Genomic DNA, 22,436 nt, shown 5'->3' with positions numbered 1-22,436 from the left:
ACACAGCCTCAGCATCCTGCCCTGGGTAACCTGGGAGCCACCACCCCTGAGGAGAAGGGGGAACATCACAGCAAGGACCGAGTGAGTTTGGCTGAGGCCACTAAGCCCAGCCTGAGTTTCAGGTGTGCCAGTGCTCTGGGTGAGGAGCTGTTATGCCATGCTCTCCCTGGGGTCAGCACAAAGGCTTCCCATGACTGAAACCAGAGCTCCAGCCAGGAATGAGCACTCCCTTCTCCATCCCTCTGCCCACCCCTTTGCTCCGATGCAGAGCCCTTGGGATCCAGCATCCCCCTGCACTGCTGCAGCACAAATCCCTCTGCTCCCCCCACCCCAGAGCTTCACCCCAGCAAGGAAAAGCAGGAAAAGCAGGAAAAGCAGGAAAAGCACAGCTTGCTCTTGCTGGTGAAAAAGGGAGATGGCACAAAAAGGCCACCCCTGATCACATCCCTCTGGTCTGGGGCTGTGAGCTGTGAACATCCCTTCAGGTCTGGGACACAGAGAGGAGGCTGGGGGCTGAGGGATGGCAACTCTCTGCCCAATTACAAAGTAATTAAGAGAGCCACAAAGAAAGCTTTGCATATGGACTTACAATTACTACACCACAGTCCTGCCAGAAAAACACAAAAGAGGATCTTGGGCAGCCCGGAGGATGCATATGGCTTGTGTAGGTGGAGAGACCTAAGAGACTGTTACTTTGGGTAGGAAGTGGATTTTCCCTCTCCTATAATCTTGTTAAATTACCTTGCTTTTAAATCAGTGATTTATATCTCCTTCTTCAAATCCAGAGGGAAAAAAAAAAAACCCAAACCCTCTCTAAACAACCTGTGTGTGACAAGCAATACATTTTCACTTTCATTTACCTTCACACTGCAAAGTTCACTTAGCGAACCAGAAGTGTTAAAGGAAAATACTGGGAAGGACTGGTTAAAAAGAAAACCTTGGCTGAAGCGAGATGGAAAACAGATTTCCCGGGTTAGGTAAGTATCAGAAAATAATACATAATGTTAGACATCCTAAAAGGGAAGTAGGAAAATATTTAGGAATGTGCATAGCCATTTGCAGCCTACAAAAAGCACAAAAAAGCAGTTTCATTAGGAAAGGACACTCACTGCAAACAGTGCCAGGAGGTGCCACGCTCCAGGACCATCCTGGGAAATGGCCATACCCTGTGCCCAGCACTGGTTTTCTGGGAGTGCCTGTGTGTAGCTGGCTGAGGATTCCCAGATTTTTGTTTCCCTTTGGGTTTCAGGGAGCCTCCCTCCCTCCTCAACTAACCAGTTTGCATCTGTGTGGGTCCTACAGCTTCCAGGGGGAATCATCTCTTAGCAACACTGACAAAAATAAAATCAAGTAAGACCCGGCACAGACCTGGAAGCAAGGCCACGCTGCAGCCCACCTGCTCCAAGTCTGCCCGTGAACATCTCCTCCACCTGCAGCTTTGTGGGAGCCCCTGGTGCTGCCACGAGCACCAAGCCTTCGGGATCCAAAACCCAGGGATGCCTTCAGCCCCTCTGAGTCCCTACTCTTCCTCAGCAGGGACAACAGCCCAGCCCCAGGAACGTTCCCAGCCCCAGGAACATTCCCAGCTCCAGGAACAATCCCAGCCCCAGGAACAATCCCAGCTCCAGGAACGTTCCCAGCCCCAGGAACATTCCCAGCCCCAGGAACATTCCCAGCCCCAGGAGTATTCCCAGACCCAGGAGTATTCGCAGTCCCAGGAGCATTCCCAGCCCCAGGAACATTCCCTGCCCCAGGAACAATCCCAGCCCCAGGAACATTCCCAGCTCCGGGGACAATCCCAGCCCCAGGAGCATTCCCAGCCCCAGGAGCATTCCCAGCCCCAGGAACATTCCCAGCCCCAAGAACATTCCCAGCCACAGGAGCATTCCCAGCTCCAGGAGCATTCCCATCCCCAGGAACATTCCAAGCTCCAGGAACAATCCCAGTCCCAGGAACAATCCCATCCCCAGGAACGTTCCCAGCCCAGCCTGGCCCTGAGCAAGAGGGGAACTCAAAGCAGCCCTTTCAATTCCTGGGTGAGGTGGCTGGAAATCACCAGGCTCCCAGTTCCCATGGGAAGACACCAGGATCCTCCTGGACACTGCCACATCCTTTAACAGCAGTGCTATTATGGGATGCTGAGCCAGCAGCCATGGGGCTGGTGAGCCCCTGGTGCTCCTTCCCCACCAGGCACTGCCAGCCTGGCACGGCACAGGATGGACTTTGTGCCTGTCCCCACTGCCCATAGCGTGTTGGGAAAGGAAATCCCCCCACGTGGCCTGGAGCACCGTGAGGGGAATAAAGCCATCTGTTCATCGAGGCAGGCCAGCTCCAAACCAATTAATGTAAAGAGCCTGCATTAAGGGGTCTCTCCTTGATGCAAATCCCCTCTTGTAAACAAACCTTACAGGCCCTAGCCCCAGTCTGTGAGGCAGGTTCCGATCTGATTAGTTACTCCACATGCCTTAGATTTCCCCTTACAGCTACCAGTGAATTAAACTATCTTTTTGCTGAGATATATTAAACACTTACTGATTTTCACCTTGAGGTGCCCTTTACCGTGGTAATTAGTGAAACTGGGACCTCTCTGGGTGAAAAACAAGCAATTTAACTTGTTTTTTTGGCAGCAGTTGTCCTCCAGACCACCACCCACAGAGCACAGCACCAGACCTCCAGCACAGTCCAGCACACACTGATTTTCATCTCCCATATTTGCACCACTCCAGACCACTTTGGGTGCCTGCCTGGAGCAGAGCACAGAGTGCAAGGTGTGCAGTTCAGTATATCAAAACCAGGAGAATGAATTAATGAGAAGGGAGTTCAGCAGCAGCTTTGTGCCATTCTCTGAGCAGCAGCCCTGGAAAGCATCCGTGGGAAAAGCACTCAGTGCAGGTGAGCTCACCTGGACAGGACAAGGGCTGAGAATTCCTGTGTGGATTCTGGAAAAGCAGTGGGACAAGAAAACACTCCCCCTGTGGAGGAAATGCATTTGTTAGCTGATGGTTTAAACATGGGAGCAGCAAACTGGAGCCACAGGCTGCTCCTGCACAGCTCAAGAAGCCCCAAGGAAACTCCACAGTTCTGAGCCTGAGCATTCCCACCCTCCACCAACACCCACTTTGTTTTCTCAGATAATTAACTTGTCTTCTCAGTCTCTCCATTCATTTCTTGAAAGCTCCCCAAATTGTAACACAGCCTGGAAAAGCATAATGTGCATCCCAGTGCTGTCCAGCTCCATCCCTGCCCCACTCTGCTCCTCTCAGCAGGGCTGTGGTTCCAGCTCACCTCAGCCCAGCATTACCAAGGGTTTGATCCTGAGCTGAAACCAGCCTGATTTCTTTTCCTTGCTTTGTACATCACTTTTTTCTTCTATTCTGTTTAAAAACAGACATGAAACTGATAAAATTATGAGAGCCAAGTGAATATTAAGCACTTTATACCTCACTGGTTTGCGTTTCTTCCCTGCAAAGCAGAGTCTGTAGATGTTACCTGTGATGTTCACACAGAGGCTTTGCTTCTCTTGTCTTGCTTCAAGTCAGATCCCACAGTCTTCACTCAGGAGAAGTCCCTTTCCCCCAGCAGTAATGGAAATTTCCCAAATATGGATACAATGATGGTCCTGCAGTAGAAGACAGCAAGAGAAGAGGGAGATGCATTTCGTGAAAGTAAAAAAAAGGATTTTCATAGAAGGTGAGCTATGCTGTGAGACCAAGGACTTCCAGGCAGTTCAGAACAAACATCTCCCCCTTGGCCTGAAGGACCAGAATGGCAACTTTTGGTCTTACAAAGAAATGAATGAAAAAGTGAAATTGTGGGTGCCCTGTGCCTGTGTGTGGGACTGAAGCCACCCAGAGCTGCTGGGCTGCCCTGAATCCAGTGCAGGTAAACAGGAAATCTGACAGCCAGAGAAGAGTCAGTGCTGGGAGAATTTGTGATTTTGGCATTGAAAGTGTTACAGAAAACTTGCCATAAAGTTCCTCTGAGGCTTTAATTTCCCTCCCCCAAATCTTCCTTTGATTTTGATCCCCTCCTTTCCTCGTGTCCTTTGAACTCTTAAAAAGGCACTTTGAAGAGATGTCATAAAGTGGGGGCTTTATTCAGGATCTCCTCTTTGATGCTCCTGCTCCGTGTGTGAAGTGCGGCCCCGCAGGATGTGGAGCCAGAGGAGCTGAAAGCCGAGACAGAAAGGAAAGGGCACAGCAGTAAAAGTGTGGATGTGGTGTTTGGGAACAGCTCCTGGAGCAGGGCACAGCCCCAGGGTGGATCCTGGGCTGCAGGGACCTGTTGTGGCTACAGCCAGGGTGCCCTGCCAGGGGGAGCGATGGGGATGGAGGAGAGGGGCAGCAGGATGGGAATCCTTCATCCCAACCCTTCATCCTGCTCTCACCACAAGGTTACAGCTGTGTGACAATGCCCATGCCTGGGTGACATCCCTGTGGAAGAGCTGTCAGTCACCTGGAGCATCTCTGGCATCCCCCAGGGCTCAGCCCAGCCCAGCAGCTCCAGGAGTCGGTGCTGCCATCCCCCTGCAGCCCTTCCCACCTCCAGCTCTCCCAGCCACAAAAGGTCCTGCTGTCCAGGACAGAAAGCAGTATTAAATAATCAAAGATTTAAATCATGCTATTAAATAATCAAAAATGTGAATAGTCCTGTGCACACAAACCACCAAGAACAGCCCTGAGGCTGGTGGCACTGCCCAGGCAGGAGGATGGAGGTGCAGAGCTCAGCTCCAGCTCTTCAGACCCTTCAGAGAGCACACTCCAAGCCCCCTTTCCACACTGGGGTGTCTGGAAAGCTCAGAATCAGTAAGCTCAGAGAGTCTAGAGAGCTCACAGGATCATCAAGGCTGGAAAAGCCCTCTCAGAACATCGAGTCCAACCCTGCTGCAGCCCAGGCTTAGGCCGGTGACTCTTTTCCCCTCCTGAGCTTCTTCCCCTCCTTCCTTCTTCTGCCATGGGACATTTCACAGTGAAGCTGCTTGTGCAGCACAAGCACTGGCTGGAGCCCCTCAACTTTGTTTAACCTTTGCATAGGGAATTGCATTAACTCATCCAAGGGAACCTCTCAGCCAGGGAGAAACAGATGTTCAGGCCTTAGATAAGCTACGAGCAAGTTCACGGTGTTTCTCAGCAGGGACGTGGGGTTGAGTTTGGGTTTGTTATTTTTATTGGGTGACCAGTGGTAGGAATTATTCAGAAATAAGTGAAAAATATCCTGCAAGCTCTTGAAGGGCTTCTGAAAGGATCTTTTCCTCAGTTGCTCATTCTTACCTGCAATACCAATTTTTTTTTTTTTTAATTTTTTTTTTTTTTTTTGGAATTACAGCCAAGTATCTGCTTCCAAGACTGAATGCAGATGCAGCTAGAACAGGAAATTGTAACTTGCTTCCAACCTGGAAATTTTGCACTTTAAACTTGAGATAAGGAGAGAACTTTGTTTTAAAGACACATGTCCCCTAACAAAAGACAATTGTATTTCCAGAGGGGCCACCCCACAGCCCTCCTGAGAAACCAGCACTGCAGAAAACGACAAGATCTAAAGAACTAAGTAACCCTAACGTGCAGGGACACCTTCCACTAGCCCAGGTTACTCCAGCCTGGCCTTGGGCACTGCCAGGGATGGGGTAGCCACGGCTTCTCTGGGCAACCTGTGCCACCCAGGCAAAGCCACAGCTGCACTGGCATTGCCCAGAAGTTCTTACAGAGGACAAGGGAGACCTGACAAAGCAACCATGGCTTTTCTTGGGGCAGCCAAGGAGCCCTGGGAAGAACCACGGCAGCCTGGCTCCTCCTGCAGCTGCTGCCTTCACACAACCAGCCTTGAGGAAAGCAAGCAAAGAGAAAAAAATGAGGCAGCGAATGAAAAACGAGCATTTTGCGACGGGCATTTTGTGTTACTGACCTGTGGCAGATGTTTTAAAGGCACAATCAAACATCTAAAGCTGCAAATTTAAAAGTTTGCACTGGGGAGAAACCCAGCACCCAGCTACCCAAACATCAGCTCAGAGCCTGAATTTCCATCTCCTTAAGCTCTCCCCCTCACCCAGGGCATCTCCCCAGGAGCTTTCCCAAGAGGAGGGCAGGAGCAGAGAGCTGCCCTGCCACGGCCAAACCCACTCTGCAGCAAAGTAGGTCAAACTGCAACGCTTTGCTCTCGGCTGAAGGTCACCACTGTCTCCCCAGCCTGCTCTGGGCAAAGTGTATTTACATTGAGGAGATGTGGAGAGGTTGTGGAGCTGGAAGTGGTTAGAGGAAAAACAGGCTGTTAAAGAGAGCAGGAGCATGAGCCTGCATCCGAAATGCTGAACGCTGAGGGAGGAAAGAATGAGGAATCCCAAATAACAGACATTTCCCTCAAAGGGCAGGAGTGTTAGAACTGCCTTCCCCGCTCCTGGGCAAGCACTGGGAGGTGTTCCTGTACAAACTACAGCACTGATGAGAGGACTTGGGTAACATTTGCAGAGGGCTTTGACATGGAAAGTCCAAATTTCCCTTTACAGAGGCAAAGTCTGACAAAAGCATAATGGAAAGAGGCTTCTGACGGACAAAAATTGACTCCCTGGCACACACACAAGCCCACGCAAACTTTCCAGCCTGCCCTCCAAGTGTGAGCACTGGTGTTTCCATTAAGTGCCTGAAAGCTCAGAAAGCTTCTGGAGAAAAGGTAAACTCATGATTAGACTGAGCACGACTTTTTCCTTGGATTTCTGCAGAATTTTTACACGTGGTTTTGCAACGGGAGCAGGGATTACCTGGGGGCATTTGTGGGTGTCTCTTCTGACTGCCCTGCAGGAGGAACACAGATGTAGCCATTTTAGGGTATTTGTCTGAAATCACTGTTGGGGACATCTGTCAGAGGAGACTTCATATAGAAACAAAATCACGGAAGAAATCACAGAATTATTCAGGTTGGAAAAGCCCTCTAAGATCATTGAGTCCAACTCTTCCCCAGTACTGCCAATGCCACCTCTAACCCAGGTCCCCAAGTGCCACATCCACACAGCTCTTAAATCCCTCTGGGAATGGGGACCCCACTCTTCTTTCAGGGAAGACATTTTCCCCAAAATCCAACCTAAATCTCCTCTGGTGCAACTTGAGGCCATTTCTTTTTGTCCTGTCACCTGTTCTTGGGAGAGGGCACGATCCCCACCTGGCTACAACCTCCTACACAAAACAGCCCCGGATCTGAAGGCACACTGGACTTTGGGAAAGCCCAACCCTACAGCGGGCTGCCTCCTGTGCCCTGCTCTCCCCAGCACCACCCCACCACCCCGGGGGACTCCTGGAAGCCGCAGGCAGGGCACACGTGTTGAGGAGGTTCCATCATTCTCACCATCTACAGGCCATCTCCTCTGCCCCTGTGGAAGCCACAGCACTGCCTGCACAGGAGAGTTATGTTAGAACACTAATTACTGTATTTTGGCTGTCTCCTAATGAACCTCAGCAGCTGGAAGCGGGCACGGTGCCAGCGCCACGTGAGCGCCCCGCTCTCCCTTGGCCTGGCTTCAGGAATCCCTGCTGAAGCATCCAGTTGTCCTGCACGACTCTTTTTCCCCCCAAACTGAACCAAGCAATGTCTGGCTGCCATTTATCATGGAGGGAGGGGGGGGAAACGTGCCTGGAAAAGCTGTTGTGCATCTCCCAGTGTATTCTCAGCCCGCTCCCATGCAGCCATACCCAGGATTCCACTCCTCCATTTATCTTCCCGTGAGCAGAACGGCTGGAAGCGGATGAGTGCCTGCCATGGAGAGCAGTTTTGAGTGAGGTTATTGCATTCTTGACTTAAGCCCATTTTTCTGGTTTCCATGCAAACCTCAATGAATTTTAAAAGGGAGCATTCAGCCCAGACCTTCCAATTCAGACAAAATACAGTATCTCTCTATATGGGGCTTATACTCCTGCTTGGCAGAGGGGGAATCCATTGGATTTCTTCTCCTCTCACCATTGCAACCCCTGACTGCCCCACATATCCCTGTTACCTCCATTGGTTGCTGCACCATTCCCACAACTCCAGGCAGGAATACTGACTCTAAAAGCACAGGAATATAAACGCTTGCACCCCATACATGCACACCCACACACGTACAGGTGTGTGCCGGCACCGAGCACGGCAGGAATGTAAATATGTTTTACTCCTAATTCTGGAAAGTACTTTGGCAGGAGGCAGCCGGGGACACAAAGAGCTACTATTGAGGTTCCTCAGGCTGTGGCCTCCATTCAGCACACAATTGACAATATTTAGACAGCATGGGCTGGTTCCTTCCTTCGCAAGGTAACTTCCTCGTCTGGCAGCCCCGGCAGGCTGTAAATGACCTTGTGTTTGAGGACAGTGTCAAATCAAATAAGTGGTCAAAGGCGAGCGGTGCCTGCTCGCTGCTGCTCCTCCACCTCCATTCCCTGCTCCCTCCTCTCCACCCGCAGCCCTGGGGCTGAGCAGAGCTGGCAGGAGATGCTCCCGTGCTGCCCAGCAGGGAGGCAGCAGCCAGGCAGCACCGGGAGATCCTGCAGGGATAAAAACCATGGCATGCAAATAGAGAATTACTTATTAATCCCAAAGGAATCTCATCTGGGGTTTTGTCTCGTTCATCTTTCCCCTCCCAATTTCAGACTTCCCCAGGAAAACTCTGCCCTCTAAGATGCTCAAAGGTTTGCTGGTTTTCCACGGGGCAGCTTCGCTCCCAAACCCTTCCTCGCTGTCCATGCCCTGTTCCAGGCTGGGTCCCGTAACACACAGGGACAGACCACAAGGCACATTGACTTCTGCAAGTCTGGCTCTAAAACCAAATAAAAAGCTTTTCATTGTCACTCAAGTGTAGGTGCGGCAAGTCAAAAGCCTTATTTTCATGTTTTACAACGCTCCCACCTGAATAAATTCATTTTAAGTGCCACTTTTCCAGTTGTGGATTATGAAAGGTTGGGAGGTCTGGATGCCATCACCAGGAACCAAAAGGCAATATATTACCCACTGCGGGAGCCTGTCAGTGCTGCTGTACCCCAAGCCATGGGCACTGCAGAGCCTTGCCAAGAACTGCCCCTGGTGACTCCAGGCATGAGCAGAGCCCTGCCTCAGACACACGGACAGACACACGGACACGTGGACACACAGACAGACACGTGGACAGCAGCATGTCTGCTCCTTGCAGAGTGGGACAGGCACACAGCGGCCATAAAGCAATGGTGGGACTTGAATGTGACATGGCTCAGTGGAAAAAAAATCCCTAATATAAAATATTTCCTAGTCCGCCCACCTTCCTGCTCCCGGTTGGAGCAGAACGGCTCCATTGTGCTCTGGGGTTTGCTGAAGGCAGAGCCTGCACAGGGAAAGGAGGGGCTGCACATCCCTCAGTATGAACACACCCCCAAACTCAACTTGCAAACACCCAGCTTGGACCCAGGGCTAGCCCATTTCCAGCTATAATGCACAGCATCACCTTAAATTACAAATCACATGTACCTGTGGGTGTGACTGCAAGTGCCCAAGGCAGATTTGGCACACCAACATCTGAAGGAGAAATCCGAAGAAATAAAGTGTGATGGGATTGTTGGCTTTGCATGTATTTAATTTTCCAGCCATTTTTAATCATATGGAGCCACAGCTTAGGGGTGTTGGAGCATCACTGCTGCCAGCCCAGAGGACAGAGGTGCTTTGTCTGCCCAACCACCAGATCTGAAGCTCTGTCCACAGTGGGAACATGCACCATCCTGTCAAACTCACAAAGCATCAGCAGGCTCAGCACCTGCCAGGAGGAAGGCTCACCAGGTTAAAAGCCAGACCAGAAGCAAGAGGTGCTCCCTGGTTTCTGCCCCTCAGCACACAGAAGGTTTCCCAAAAACCAGGGAAGGTCGGAGCTGCTTCCACCCGTGCAAGGAAACTCCTCTGGCAAAGCGAGCGGGGCTTGGCCGAGGAGCTGCAGCACCACTCCTCACACACAGCCCTCCACAGCAGTGCAGGGACAGGAGCACTAGGTGGCAAAAAAAGCCAACAGGTCCTTATTAGTCACAATCTGGAAATGAGCATTAATGTCTCTATAAAATTTCAGGGTGTTTAAAACCAGCCATGACGGGGTTCAGCCCAGAACCAACTTGTTTTGTTGTTCCCAGTGAAGGATGGAAGGGAGGGCTCACAATCAGACAAAGAAAAGGGGGAGAAAGGGGTTAAACCCCAAATTGTTACTGAATAAATAGTACCGAAGTAGAAAAAACATTTTGCTGGATTTCTGAGCACCATTTCCTTCCTGGCAATGACCGTGTAATAAAGCATCAAAATAAACAGTAATCAAAAAAATAAATGTCTGGAATTGGTCTGTATTCCAGATGAGAAACATCTGCAAGGGTAGATCAGCAGATCTTTTCTCTTTTTCTTGGGCAATTAGTTGGACAATTCTGCTCTCTTATAAGTAAAATTATTCTCCCAGCCTCTTCTATCACCTCATAAATTAAATCAGTATTTTTGCAAAGGAAGGTAAAATCAATAAATACCTCCAGATAAATAAGAGCAAACATCTCCCCTAGACACAGCTGAGCCATTCTCCTTGGGACTGTTCCCTGTGCAGCTCTCCTCATTTCCAACTGCACTTTCTCAAAAGGATGTGGGGGAGAACCAACCCTGGAATGTTTTAAAATTTAAAAATAAGGTGGCAATTTTTCCTGTGCAGAAATGAACATGAGATAAGGCTGGAGTAGACCAATGTATTGCCTGTGTGACTTGTTACAGACCACAAACAAGGACAGAACCATTCATTTTGGAACCACCACTGCCAATTATGAAAGCATTGTGCTTGCCATACACATTGATTAGAAAAGCTGTTTATTTGAACTAATAAAGCAGTAAATGAGCTGAAATTGTCTTTTCTTTATTTTTAATATGATAAATGGAATAAACTATGGGTACATCTGTTCCAAGATTCTTCTCCACAACATGTTATGTCTGAAAAGCCTGAAAAATGTTCTTTTCTATTCCAACATTTCAAAGTAATGATTTTCTGCAAAGCATCACCTACAAAACATCCATCAGGCTTACACAGTTTAATCCTCATTCTGCATTTAGTTCCCTTTCGGAGCCAAACCACATTACATGGGGAGGAGAAAAGAGGCATTAGCCTCCAGATAAATCATGGCCATCTCTGGCTCAGCACCCCAGGGTGCAGCTCTCCGAGGTGCCACAGGATCATGGAACCTTCAGGTTGGGAAAGGCCTCCAAGATAAAGTGCAACCATTAAGCCACCACTAAACTTGGGGACTAAAGTCCCCAGGTGCCACTTCTACAACTGTGCCACTTTCAGACAAATCTGTAGCACAACAATAGGACACATGCTCTATTTTAGCCACAAAATTATTTTCCCCTCTCCCATTTCCTCTGTTTTTTAAACCTTGCTGTTTAGGTCTCCGAGCCTCTCCCAGCAGGATAAACCCCTGGTCATCTTGAGCAGGAAAATGCACACAGACCTCTCAGATTTTAAAAACATTTCCACCAAATTGCAAGAAAATTCCCTGCAGCATCTGTGCAGCACTGCAGCAGGTCCTGCTCCCCTGAGACATCACACCATTATTCCATAGAGTGAATGCTGAACCTTTTTTTGCCCAGGCACTGTGGTGACACAGCACATCAAGGTAAATCCATAATCCAGTTTTGGGATCTCCCATTCCAGCTGGAGATGCTGGGAATGCAGACCTGCTCCCTGCACTGCCTCAGAATGGGAGCTTAGTAAAATAGTAAATAGAGAAAAAAAGTGTCACCAGATAATGAACACCTTATTTTAGGCTGTGGTTAAGTAATTTGCTTTTCTGAGAGGGGAGTTGTTTTATTGTATTTAGTGGGGGTTTAAGGGCAGCCATGGTGAAGTTTCTACATAAAGGAAAAGCAAACAGCTGAAGAGTCCTCCCTGGGCTTTGATCCTCCCTGCAGTGAGTAAACCATGAAGTGATTGTTAAATCCTAATCCGATTTAAAACTGCTTTTGAATGCTTTAGGGGAGGAAGTGCTGGCTCTCACCGTCCTTTCCAGCCCAGGGGTTTAAAGCTGTGTCACTCTGCCTGTGCAAAGCCAGGATCCCCCTCCCTGGCAGCTGCTGCAGCCCAAAACACCCACCTTGAGATAAACACAGCCCGTGGAGCAGGGAGCAGAACACAGCCCATGGAACAGGGTGAAGGGGAACAGGGTGCAGAACATAGCCTGTGGAATAGGGTGCAGAACACAGCCCGTGGAGCAGGGTGCAGAACAGAGCCCATGGAGCAGGGTGCAGGGGAACACAGCTCATGGAACAGGGTGCAGGTACACAGCTCATGGAATTTGGATATCCCCATGAACAACTCCATGTTCCAGAGCCACCAAGGAGTTCCCATGCTGGGCAAAGCCTGCCTTTGATGTGACAGACCCTGCTGACAGCACAACCCAACCCAACACCAGCAAACTTCCCTGACTCTCCTGAGGAGCACTTCTGGGTTGTGGATCCAGAGGAGTACTTCCCTTAATCTCTGTTGAACTTAACACATAAAAATATTTATATTTTTTCTTCCAGAAATGCCATTCAAAAGGAATCAGGATCAAGCATCCTGCAAAATGTAATACAACAATTGCCAACCAAATTGCATCTTTCCTGTGTGAGTCTCCCATGACACGTGACATGCTGGCAGATGAGTTTTGTGCCACCTATTGTTTATTCCATACCTTATTTTTCTGTGGACCCCTCTGGTTTGTCATTGAGATTGTCTAGACCTGTAACCCAATGACACCATGGTTACAGAGTTAGAGAGGTGTAGGACCCTGCCAGACCAGGAGCTGCACAGCCAGAGTGACAACCCTGGTTTCAAAGGCTTTATGAAGGAGAAAACCAGGGATACTGAAGGTTTAGGATCCTTACATCTGGATTCTGTCACTGTAGCAGGATAAAACAAAGCCATGATCCAACCTTCTTTGGTCAAGTGTGGATCAGAAGATGGGCAAACCCATCCCAGCTCAGCAAGTCATTATTTTCTGTGTGTTCAGTCCACCAAGAGCCTGGTAGGAACAGAGATTTCAACACGAAAACCAAGGCCCCAGGACACCAGGATTAGAAATGTGCTGGCAACTGGCAAGATATCAGAACAGTTTCCTTGGCTGGAGCCAAAAAGCAGCAATTTTGTCTTGGAACTGTTTATAAATCCCAGCTCCAGAAAAGCTTAAGAGACTGAGTGTGATCATTGACTCAGGAAAAGCAGGACACGGGTGTTGGTTCTGGGGACAGGGAACAGCGTGGATCTTCAGGGGAAAAGCAGCTCCCTTGTGCCAGTGCACATTCAGCCCTGACTGCAGCTCCCCTGGCACTGGGTCCCACCTTGGGCATGGTCTGAGAGCTGCTTCAGCCCCACAGTGAGAGACTTCTGCTCTCCAGGACGTTCCCAAAGGTAGGAACGAGGAAAGGCAAGAGCAGGACCCTCCACTCCCTTCCAAAAGCAGCTTCTAAAGAGCAAAATGACATTTACTCCAGGAGAATGTGCTTTTGTAGCAAGACTCTTACATTTTTTGAAATGATCTCTTTTCAAACAATTAAGATCCACGCCCACACCATATGCAAGGCCACGAGTCAAATCTCTGCTTTACATCACACACGGCACTTTTAAATGACATCTCCTTTTTCCGGGGTGGAAAATCACAGTCAGCATTTGTATATAAATATTATTACACAGCTTGAATGTAGAAGCCAGGAAACAGAGAGTGCTGCATGACAACGTGCTAAAAATTCCTTGCTGCATTTTTTTTTTTTTTTTTCTTTTTGTGGAGAAGCCAGCACTGTTTGTACAGGGATCCCATTGTCACACACAGTGTTGTGCTCACAGCAGCTCGCCCAGGACCAACACATCCTCCTGCAGGCAGAGTGAGCAGCACGTAGGAAATTCTCCCCTCAGCTCCTGATAATCATTCACCCCTCTCCTGAAAATTACGGATTCATTTAACCTGTGCATACATTAAATCCCAGGCTATTGTCACGCTCTCACTACTCACTGCCTAAGAACAGGAACACCATAATTAGGAGGGTGAGCTTGTCCTCCAAAGAGAAGCAGATGAAGAAACTGCAGGCACACATTTTCTTTTAAGTCATAATAGCATTAGTTATCTTAATAATATTGCTTTATTCTAATGAAAGTACGTTTTATTAGACAGATTTTCGACCTCATCAGTTCCCTTTCATTGCTTACAAGTGACTAACAGGGCCAAAGACTAGGACTGGACTTTGTTTTGGGCTAAGATCAAGCTTAGGGTCAGCTTGCCGTGCAATAGCTTGAGCCTGTCTGAGTGGCATCAGACCCTCATTTCTCCTGGGATGCTTTAACTTGCTATTCCAGGGCTGGAGAGACAGGACTTTAATAGCCCAGGGCTTTTCCATCGCCAAGGAACAAATGACAACACCTGAAATTGAAATCTCCAGCCTCCAGATCACCAAACCTTAATCCCTCCATATCAAATGGTCCCGTCTCTGCTGCTAAAAATACCCCAAACTGGCCGACGCCGGCTCTTCAAGCATCCAGAAATAGTGGTTGGTTTTTTGAAAGCCACACACTTCCATGTGTCCACAATGTGCTGCTTGCCTTTGAAAACAAAAACACTTCAACTGGAGATGCACAGTGTTCCATTAGAGCAGTCAATCCAAGCCCTGAGGCACGAAAACCTCAAAGAGGGAGAAGCCACGTCCGGAACACGCCGCTCCCAAATATCCAACGGGACAGGGGCACCTTGGGGATCCTGCAGCGCTGGCAGCAAACATTCCTGCTGGAAAGCAGTGAGGGGGTGGAACAGGAGCAAGGGAAGACACCCCAGCGCTGACAGAGACACCCCACGGGGTGGGCACAGCGGGCAGCCCCTCGTTACACCTCCTTTAATCACCTCACTGCAAAGCCAAACTGACTTGGCAAAGGTGCTGAAGCTACTTCAGGCTTCATAAACCAGCTTGGGACAGAAAAGGGAGTCCTGACAGCTTCTAAAGAATATTTTTAAGAAAAAAAACCGTGGCTGGAGGAGTAAAGTACCCGGGATGGGGAATCCAGGAAAAGTGGACTGAGGTGGGGGTTCCATTCATGTTCTTCTACTGCTCTACAAATCTTCCTAAAATTCCTGAAGGCAGCAAAACCTTTCCCTTTGGAGCTTCCAAGCTCACAGCCCTTCAGAAGAGCCCACAGAGCTGGACCAGATCCTCCTGCCTAAAATACCCCCAGGGTCAGACAAGTAGGACAAATCCATATAATTTCATTACTCGTATCACTGAACTTGTTGAGATAGGACAAAAAATGTTGAGGGTTCCCTGCCCCTTTGGCTGTCAAGCTCCTGTCAGGGATATCAATTTGAAGACCAGCTATAAGAATTTAACATTCCTGACAATTCTGGGGGCCAAGATTTTATTTGATTATGAAAATTCAGGGTCATTTCCAAACTGGTTCTAATTACTTGGATAACTGAGAGAAGTTTTGAGGTGAAATCTCAAGTCTCTTTCAACACATGCTTTAATGAAAAAAAACTTACAAAACCAAAGGATAAACAGGTCAAAATTAGCACAAATAACTTTTCCCTTCTAACGTTAACCCTTTCAAGGGATACTGGACATAACTTCATGGTCTTGGGAAGTGTTCCCATCCATTAGACAGACTGAGGACTTTGTTTAAGAACTGACAAAGCAGGGTTGTAGATTGGACTGAAAGATAAATTTCAAATTTCCCAAAATTCTGGACCAATAATTCACACCAGTTTCTAGTCCCTAGTCTTCCATTCCCCAGGAATTTCCATCTGTCCCACAGGTAAGCAAAGCCCCTGCACTGCTTTGCACCAAGGTGCCAGTGAAGACGTGCCCCGGGACTCGGGAGGATTTTCCCTCGGAGGAACTCGGCTGTCACATCCCATTCCATTTGGAACTTGGGCTATTTTTGCCCCATGCATCATCCAGCGCTTGTCCTCGCTGCCTCTCGCCTGCCAGGACCATGACTAACTTTCTCCCTCCACTTGTTCCCTCCACCCCTGAGAGCATTCTCATCCATCTGGAGTTCCTCACAACAAAATATTTTTCAGCGAACCAAAACACCGTAAAACAGGATCTGGCAACCCGGCCTGGCATCCTCCTGGCTCCTGGCAGAGCTGCTGCCCTTCCCTGGGCTGGGGAGGCTCCCCTGGCCCCAGCCTGGCCCTGCAGGGTGCCCAGGAGGAGCCCACAGAGCTTCCCTTAATCACTGAGATCCTGCTCAGTGTCTGGGCTTTACTTACTTCCCATTTTAAGATAAATGGAAGAGAATCCCAGAGCAGTTTGGGCTGGAAGGGACCTGAAATCTCATCCATCCCCACCCCTGCCATGGTCAGGGGCACCTTCCACACCTTCCACCATCCCAGGTGCTCCAAGCCCCAGTGTCTAGCCTGGCCTTGGGCACTGCCAGGGTTCCAGAGCCTGCCCACCCTCCCAGGGAGGGATTTTCTGCCTCTATCCCACCCAGCCCTGCCTCTGGCAGTGGGGATTTCCTTGTCCATGCCCACATTTCCACCTGTTCCAACCAGGCAGCCCCACCCCGCCAGGAACAGGAGGCTCTGGGGATGCTTTACCCAAACTCTGGATCTTGTTCAAAGATCAGAAAGCTGAGGAGGAACAGGAACAAAAGGTGCTATCAGCTGAGCTGGAATGAGTCACATTAATTTCAAATACTATCTGCTTGTGTTCATCAGCAGCCAGGGCTAATTCAGGTGCTGAGGAAATGAATCCCCTCCCAGGTGCTGTGAGTGTCCTTTGTGCTGCGAGCCCCTGACACTGAGAAATCCCCACTCAGAAATCCCCCACTCGCAGGAAGGAAGAAAAAGAAATCCCCACTCAGAAATCCCCCACTCGCAGGAAGGAAGAAAACTCTGAAGGGAACCAGGAACAGCAGAGAGGAAGAAGGCGCCCAAAAAAGAGCTCATGAGGAACAAAGTAAAAAAAAAAAAAAGGCAAAAAAGAAAAGTTTCTGAGATCCATTAAAGGCAAATCATTTAACATTTACTTTTCCTTCTGGTGCTGTTCTAAGTTTCCACATTACTGCACCATTAATTAGGCAAAACTACAGGAAATGATGGGTATTTTGACAGAGCATTGACTGCTGGACTCGGCCCAGCAGAGCTGTCATAACATCCTGATATACAGCATGAGGGGGCTGTGGGCTGGGGGGCTTTTAAAGAAAAAACTAAACCACAACAGAACACTAAACCCCAGTAATTCTGTCAAAGGCAACAGGTTAAGGCCACAAAGAAAAGTGGGGTTTAAGTGCAAAAAAAAAATTTCCTTTCAAATCACATATTTTCCAGTCTGTAAATTTTTAATGGATATAATCTGGGTATTTTCAAAGCAGAGACAGGAGGAAATTAGTCAGGAAAATATTTAAGTGTTAGAATGTGGTAATTATATACAATTATGTGACTCTGTAATACCCAGTGATACTTCAAAGAGGGAAGGGTTGGGCTGATTTTGTTCTACTGCTGTACCCTGTGGAGGAGTAAACACGAGGGATGGAAATCCAGGGGAATCAGAGCTGATTGTGCAGGGAGAGACAGGGACAGACATCCACATGCAGTTGGGGTGAGCTGCAAGCCCCCCACAAGCTCCATCGGGGTCCCCACAAGCACCATCAACCCCCTGGAACACTCACCCCAAACCTCAGCCTGGAACAAACTCACACCAGTTCCTCCAGGAATGGCACTTCCCTGAAGGGACTTGAACTTGGAGGAATATTTTCACTTGCAATTTCTTTTAGCAGTCATAAATCATGAATGAAATGCTAGATTTCAGCATTTCCACTGTGATCTGCGTTACAGATCCCCCAAAAACCAAACCCAGTTAAAAATGACGGCATGGGGCTGGAGACAGGAGCCACACAAACCAGATCAATGTCATAGGGCCCAGAGGAGCTCTGGTTAAAATATGCAGTAAATTAATCATCCCCCATCCTGGGGAGCCAGCAGAGAGCCACAATCCAGAGTGATTTTATAGGATATAAACCCCAAGCCAGTTGTTTCCCACCAGCACAGCCCCTGCCACTGCAGCCCACAGACATCTTCTCAGTGCAGTCCTTGCACTTGAAACCTCAATCTCAGAAATAACAGAAGTTACTCCACAGGAATACCTTTAACTGCTGCAGCAGCTACACTGGGATTAAACATGTGCCTTTTTTCTCCAAGTTTCATAAACTTCAGGGCAGAAATGCAAGAGGAAAAGGACACTGGCAGTGCCTTGGTGATCAAACCTCCCTCAGCTCTGTGGATTTATCCACTGGCACTGCAGGACTTCAGCTCTTTTTAAAGAAACAGCCCCAAATCTTCCCCAGCAAATCAAAACTAACTGGACACAAACAATGTTTGAAAGCTGACTAGATTATTTAACTGAAGAGACCTCTGAGATTGTTTTTATGTAATTTGGTTTTGGGGGAAGTTCAATTCTACAGAAGAAGGAAAAAAAAGAACATAACAGTAATTTATTTGAGTTTTTATGCTGATAAATGAATACAGCACGGCTGTTACTCATCAGTATCCTGTCCGTCTCAGGTGGAAGACACAGACCTTATTCCTGCCAAAATAAAGATGGATTTGCTGTCTGCTTTTGGTCACTTCAGTATAATGCAAAAAATCAGTTGATATTTTAGTGTTGGCTTTGCTGTTCATTAATTATATTATGCGGTGAAAAGTTAGTGGTTTTTTAGGAAGGAATTTGAGGATTTTCTGACCAAAATGTAGCTGGGTATTAAGTGAGGGTTTCAGGCATGGATGCAGCATTGCTTCAGGCTGCTGTCAATAATTTGTAGCTCTGGCCATGGACTGCAGAAGCGAGATCAATCCCAATACTCGGATTTTTCAGGCTCAGCCCGAGCTGCTGTAGCAATACAGACACCAAAAGACCTGCAAAGCACTGCTGCATGGCCAGCATGGCTTTGAAGGTCAGGACTTTTCCTCAATGTTGCTTTGCTGGCCAGGGAACAGCATTTCCTCCCCGTGAAAATCCATTTCCTAGTCACAGGTGACGTGACGGCTGCTGAGAGCCCTGAGCCAGCAGGTGCTGCCTGCTGGCATCACTTCTTCCCTGCCACTTAAAAATCAGATACCCACCTCTCCCAAGCCTGGAAATCCATAGGAAAGACAATTCCCAGCTGTTGCAGACTGGCAGAGAGGGGCTGTGCCCTGCCAGGGGACCAGCTGCCTCCACCCAGGGCATTGCATTTGCATGATGAAGCTGCAGATGGCCAAAGTCCCTGTCAGGGTCCCCAGCCAAGGATGCTCCACAGGTACCTCTGCCCTGTCACACCCAGGGCACCTGGGGAGAGCTCCCAAACTCTCAGAGAGAATGTGGATAGCAACGCTTCCCCTGCCCTGAAAATACGTTTGCATTTGTTCACTTGGTTGCTAAAAATGCTCCAGTCACATGGGAACGCCTGGGAATGCAGCCCAGGAATTTGGTTTGTAAGCAGAATTGTGTTTCTGGAGACTATTGACCTGAACCGTAAATAAATATTCAGGGAAAAAAATATGGACATATGCACAATTGATGGTCCTTGAGAGGATCAAGTCAATCAAAACCAGCTGAAATATTTCCCTCCCTGAAATAATACCAAGTGGCTGAGTCCCACAGGTTGGAGAAGAACCCACAGCCCTTCCAAGCAGAGTGAGCAGCAGGTCCAGTTTCAGACTGGATGGAGCCCATGATGGGCAAATCCATATCTGAGAGTGAGTCTGTGCCTGATAAGGAGCACTGCTGGGCAGCAGGAGGGATGCCAGCAGCCCCAGAACCTGCTCACCCACCACAGCCAGGCTGGAGCTGCTCTCTCCCTGCCCCAGGGGCTCTACCTGGGCAAAGCACAGCTCTGCAGAGCAGCCAGTGCAAAATCCCAGCCCTGCTCAGCTCCCAGCTTCTTTCATTTGTGTTTATCTCAGTGGAATTTTTTATGCCAGTGCAAATTGCTCTGATATACTGAGTTCAGCTTGGGAGACGATGGCACAGCCAGCACACAGCAAACATTAGTCAGAAAACATCTTCAAAGCAGCAAAACTCCAAAAAGACCGAAAGATGGGGCATTCAGGTGGAATTCAAGTTGCCAGGTAGGTCAAAAAATGAACAAGTACTCCCCCAAAAGCCCCTTATGTACTTTATATATCCAAGGCCAGGCTGGACAGGGCTTGGAGCAGCCTGGGACAGTGGAAAGTGTCCCTGCCATGGCAGGGGTGGTACAAGATGGGCTTTAAGGTTCCTCCCCACCCAAACCATCCCAGGATTGTGTGATTTGCCATTTTCTGAGCCCAAATTTGCTGCACAGACTTCTGCTGAAGTTTGCTTCAGGATTTTTTACACCACTCATAAGGAACTGGTACAGAATTCCCCACCACAGACCGTGGCTGCAGCAGCAGTTCAGGACTGAAGAGCATCCCCTCTACCTGACTAAAATCTTCTCATCTTCCCCGAGCTGGTGCTCCCAAATTTCCAGTGCCTGTGTTAAAACCCAAAATAACCCTGAAGGCTCCACAGCCAGGTAAAGCCACAGAGCAGAACTGCAAGGGAAGGAAGGAAGGAAACGAAGCAGTTGGTGTTAATTATGCAAAACAAGATGTGACTCCAAGGATGTGAGTAATGTCTGGATACAACAACAGGTGCCTGATAAGAGGGGAGGAAGCCCAGACCTTTCATCTGTGCCGCAGAAGCTGCCAGAGCTGCACTGGGAACAGAGATAAGGATTCTTAGTCACCCCCAGGGCAGTTTGCAGAGTTTATGAGGTGATTTCATAACAGGAGGGGACGTGCTGCCCGTGCCAGGGCTCCTCAGGCACCAAGATAAAGCTGGGGAGCACTTCCCGAGTGTCCCTGCACGGCTGAGCCCAGCACTGCCTCCCACCCACCCCAAACCCAGCCAGGTGACACCCAGCCACCCATCCCCGCCCTCCTGGCACAGCACCAGGCTCCTCTGGCTCCCCACAGAGGCTGCCATCCAGAGGGGAGCTCTGGGATGGTGTTTCCCAGGGCTCCATCAGCTCCACCCTGCCAGCTCCTGCCAGGCTGCCCCTGCAGTGGAGCTGCAGCAGCACCTGCACAGCTGAGCAGGCACTGCTGCTCCCCTGGCACCTCTTGTGTGGCACCTGCTTTCTGTTTGGCATCTCCTTCCCATTTCAGGCCGTGCCCAGCCCACGATCCCACTGTTTTCCCAACACTTCTGTGGTTCCACACCAATCCCCCTCCCTCCTCTGCACAGCAGAGCAGCACAGGAACTGCTGGTTGCAATGCACCAGGGCAGGAGAATTCCTACAGCAACACCCAAACAATTTCTCTGACTTACATATGACAAATATTTGGCACAATCCACCAGTACTTATCAGTAGGACTCATCCTTCCTACTCTGCTGGAGGCATCACGAGCATCAAACAAATCAGGAATATGGGATGTTGCCCCAGATGGATTTTGGAGCAATGCATTTCCACTCAAGGGGCATGTTGTGTCAGTGAATTAAAAGAGAAGCATTCAGTTTTCCAGGTTTTATCAATTATTTCTAAGAGGTGATAAGATCTGAAATTCTCAGTTTTCATTTTTAACAAGAAAATTAAATCTATAGTTTCCATCCTTATAACATGCACAGCAAAGGTGAAGTAAATAATGAGAAGGAAGAGTTTCTTCTCCTTCTATCACCAAGAGATGGCAAAGCCACCCATGTGGGCATCCTTTGGTTCTGAGAGGCCAGACAGGGTTACAAACCGCCTCCTCCACAACAACCTGCACCCACTGCCAGCAAATCAGCAAATTCCACAGGCGGGATCAGCTGAGACAGGGAACGAGCTCCTTCCTCACCCCGTTACCGTGAGGCTCGATGCCAGCCAGAAAGGATTTGGAGGAGCACGAAAACCTCAGCAGATAAAGTCTACACATCTGCTCTTGATCCAGCTTACAGACAGCAGGATGCCAAGCAGGATTTCAGGCCGAACTCAGCTCCTCCACGCTCAGAACGCCCCTGAAGCCTGAGTTCTGCGCTCCCCAGGGGGTTGCACTTTCACTTGCCTAAATTGCCTGCATATTTGCTTTTTTCTGATGGCAGATTAGGAACCGTGCATTTCCTTCAACCGCCAGCTTTGGGCCAAGACACACACGCCCTGCCTGGAGCTCTGCCAGCCCACACAGCAGAGGCAGAGCTGGAGAACCGCTCGGTGGAGCTGCTCCGAGGGGAGCCCGGCAGCTGCTGACTGCCAGCACCGACACAGCCCCAGCTCTGCAGGCCAGCCAGGCTGCTCCCAGCATGGACAGGAACTCAGTGGAAGGACTGCAGAGGCAAAGCAAGCGTGGCAGCACCACAATCATCCCAGAGAAGAAATCGCCATCAAAAATCTGCGGTCATTTCAAGGTTTAAACGGGTGTGAAATGAGCCAGCAATTAATTTCCTGCATGAGGAAGGAGTGCAGAGTTCAGTATCAGCAGCACTGCCAATGTGTATAAACT

The 22,436-nt window shown here is 49.1% G+C and overlaps 1 long non-coding RNA gene across 3 annotated transcripts in view; it reads right to left on the bottom strand.

The window, feature by feature from the left end:
* The window catches only part of LOC116808901 (uncharacterized), a 52,562-nt gene that overhangs the window by 23,337 nt on the left and 6,789 nt on the right, over positions 1-22,436 (bottom strand). For all 3 annotated transcript variants that reach the window (XR_012058082.1, XR_012058081.1, XR_004369166.3), the window contains exons 2-3: positions 3,490-3,619; positions 2,903-2,972 (exon numbers count right to left, since the gene is read on the bottom strand). This is a non-coding gene — a long non-coding RNA (uncharacterized lncRNA). The remainder of the gene's footprint in view (positions 1-2,902; positions 2,973-3,489; positions 3,620-22,436) is intronic.

The sequence above is a fragment of the Taeniopygia guttata genome, chromosome 13 (assembly GCF_048771995.1).
Source record: "Taeniopygia guttata chromosome 13, bTaeGut7.mat, whole genome shotgun sequence".
NCBI classification, from domain to species: Eukaryota; Metazoa; Chordata; class Aves; order Passeriformes; family Estrildidae; genus Taeniopygia; species Taeniopygia guttata.
Note: the sequence above shows the minus strand (reverse complement) of the source record. Positions and strands in the feature narration are given on the sequence as shown.